Source organism: Sturnira hondurensis, unplaced genomic scaffold (genome assembly GCF_014824575.4).
Source record: "Sturnira hondurensis isolate 20B ecotype Veracruz unplaced genomic scaffold, ASM1482457v3 Scaffold0000362, whole genome shotgun sequence".
NCBI lineage: Eukaryota > Metazoa > Chordata > Mammalia > Chiroptera > Phyllostomidae > Sturnira > Sturnira hondurensis.
The window spans coordinates 1492866-1496213 of NW_028072993.1; the positions used below are offsets into that span (position 1 = coordinate 1492866).

The 3348-nt window shown below is 39.7% G+C and overlaps 1 pseudogene; it reads right to left on the reverse strand.

The window, feature by feature from the left end:
- Positions 1-335: 335 nt before the first annotated feature.
- Positions 336-1804, reverse strand: LOC118979154 (short/branched chain specific acyl-CoA dehydrogenase, mitochondrial-like; annotated as a pseudogene).
- Between the last annotated feature and the right edge of the window lie 1544 nt (positions 1805-3348).

Consider the following 3348-nt stretch of genomic DNA (forward strand, 5'->3'; position numbering starts at 1 on the left):
AATAAGTAGGACAACAAATTGGTGTGCCTCTTTTTCTCTCTTCTTCTCCCTCCCTCTTTCTTTCTCCTTCCCTGTTCCCCCTTCCCCCGGTCTCAAATCAATAAAAAAAAATTTTTAATCGGTTTTCAAGAAAATGTAAATTTTTTAAGAAATGTTTTTTTTGTATCTAAGTTAAACAGACCTGAAAATAAAATAGAAAAAGTACACTCCAAGGCCCATAACTGAGGATGTAAATAACGTATTTTAAGACCCTGGTGGTTTACTTTGCCCAAAAGGCACAAGAGTTTAAAATTTTGCACCAGTGACACATGGGAGTGGTCCCACTCCTGCAGACATCAGTATTCTGCATTGATGTGCTTTGCAATAGTATTCAGCTGAATATGTGATGCTTCTTCATATATTGTACTAATCTTTGCATCTTGGAAGTATTTTTCCACAGGATAATCTTTGGTATAACCCATCCTATGCCTCCCATCCACTTGATATACTAACTAGTTGTTAGTCCTGAAATCTCTGATACATAGTATTTGTCCATTGATGCTGCTTTTATGAATGGCTTTCCAGCTTCTAAAAGCCTAGCAGTGTACCCTGACCTGTGTGGCTCAGCTGGCTGGACATTGTTCTACAAAGTGAAAGGCTGCCAGTTGGACTCCCAGCCAAAGGCACCTGCCTGGGTTGCAAATTCATTCCCCAGTCAGGATGTGTACAAAGAGGCAACTGATCAATGTTTCTCTCCCTTTCTTTTTCTCTCTCTTCCTTTTTCTCTTAAAAAAGAAATGAATAAAATCTTTAAAAATAATAAAAGCCTAGCAGTGTTGTATGTTAGTAATCTTGCAGCTTCTAGCTGGGTGGCTCTCTGCCACTTGGTGTTGGACCCTCTGAAAATTAAATATTCTTTTGTATCCTTTCTTTAATATATGGAATAGTGTAGTCAAAACATCCTTGAGCCACTCCCAGCCTCTGTGCAGCAATTTCTATTTGACCTTCATTAAAGGCTCCCTGTAGCATACGTATAACCACGTCGAATTTGCCCCAGGATATTGGCTTCTGGAACCTTGACATTTTCTAATGTTAATGGATAGGTGGAAGAAGCTCTGATTCCCAATTTGTTTTCTGCTTTTTCTATATGGAGGCTTTCAGTATCAAGGTCTACTAAGAAGCAGACAATTCCTTTATACCCCACGGTAGGGTCTACTTTCACCATCACCAGGAAGAGCTATGTATACTTAGCATTGCTGATCCATGTCTTTGATCCTCTGACGACTTGTTTCCTTTATTATCAGCTCTGATCTTCAAAGCAAATGAATCTCTACCTGCTCTAGCCTCTGAAAGGGAGAGACTTCCTGTTTTTTCTGTGGCTAGCCTGGTCAGATAGGCAGCCTTTTTTTCTTCTGTTCCATGTTTTCTAACCAGCCCTCTAACTACCGTGTTCTGAGTGTCATATAACAAAGCCATAGATACATCAACTTAGGCTAATTCTTCTATCACTAGGACAGGGGGAAGAAAAAAATGAATGCCTGTTCCTCTCTTTTTTGTGTCAATTTCAAGTCATCAACTCTTGTTGGAACACTCCGTGTATTACTGATTTCTCCATTTTTTAATTTTCATCCATTGTTGAAACCAAGAAGCAATTTGTTCACTGCGCTTTTCATTATCCTCTCCTCATCTGTAAATGTTTGCCATGGGGAGCTGGGTAGCCCATTATTTGTTATACTGGGCAGAGCTTCTGACTGGAAAGATTTTAGGACACAAGTAGGAGCCTTCAAGAAGATAGGCAAGTTAGGAAGATTCTTCTTAGCAGCATGCTATCTCACGGCAGCTCCTTCAGTAGGTGCTGCAGGCCAGGTGGCCTGGTAGCTTATTTTATTACTGTGGGCTTCTGGTACATCAGCAAAGCAGCATTATCCAGTTTTTGTCTGAACAACTATCAAGATCAGAATATTCCTGGTTTGCCCTGGGACCAGAGATATTATTTGAAATGTTTTGTGCCTTCTTCCCAGTTGATATTAGGACATTAAGATTACACACAGTACAGATAATTTATGTGGTAAAGCATCGAAATTATGCCTTAATTACAAACAGTCTGTAAGGCATTCTCAACGTTACAAAAATACCAACAGATCAATATAGAACATCAGCCATAAATTTAAGGAATACCAATAATGAGTAATAAGTAGCACTATGAGATGAAGAAACATTGGCTAACTTGAAAATATAGTTTCAGGGTATCTCACAAACAAGCCCTGTACCTTTATCATTGATTTTTTGATAAGAAGGTTTCCTTTATATATATTTTCTCTTTCCCCTCCCTCCTTCCTTTCTTCTTTCCATCCCTTTTTCCTTTCTTCTCACTCTCCCTCTTTTCCTTCCTTCCTCTCTGCCTATTTATATTGTGATAAATAATGAGCAAGCATTAAGTTTGTTAGACATAGCATTTTCTCAGAACATATGTTTCAGATTATCTTCCTATTTAAAACTTTAACCCTGACCAGTGTAGTTCAGTTCGTTGGGTGTTGTCCTGCAAAGTGAAAGGTCTCTGGTTCAATTCTTGGTCAGTGCACATGCCTGGGTTGTGGGCCTGGTCCCTGGTTGGGGTATGTGCGAGAGGCATGTGAGATTGATGTTTCTCTCCCTCTCTTTCTCCCTCCCTCCCCTCTGTCTAAGAATAAATAAATATTTTGTCGTGGCTGGTATGTCTCAGTGGTTGAGTGCCGGCCTGTGAAGCAAGGGGTCGGTTGTTCAATTCCCAGTCAGGGCACATGCCTGGGTTGTGGGTCAGGTCCCCAGTGTGGGGGCATGTGAGAGGCAACCACACATGGATATTTCTCTCCCTCTCTTCCCCTCTAAAAATAAATAAATAAAATCTTTAAAAATAAAAAAATTTAAAAAGAATAAATAAATTTTTTTTAAGTTTATTTTATTTTGCCATTTTCCCTAGGCTACTGAATTTTCTCAATGTTTAGGTATATTTTCTGGATAAAACATGAGTTTCTTCTTGTAGTCCCTGACAAGTTTTAAACCTCAGAGCAGCAGTAACACGGGTGACTAGTTTCTGGGCAGTTTCTGACTAGATGAGCTTAAAGTACAGAGGAAGTTTCATCAGTCTTACAAAGGAGGTTCTGGAGATTCAAACATTGGGAGAAGTTCTGAGTGCTCAGTCTCAATACCAAGTGATGTCAATGGCAAGAATTCATGGCTTCAGGGAGAGGAAATACCTGTTGACCTGACATCTGATTTTGCTCTTGAGGAAGGGCATATACCAACATGAAAATGTTCAAACTTTCTAACCTTATATGTGTACAAACAGCAGGCTGCCACCTGGGGTCCTGTGATTGGGCATTACGATGT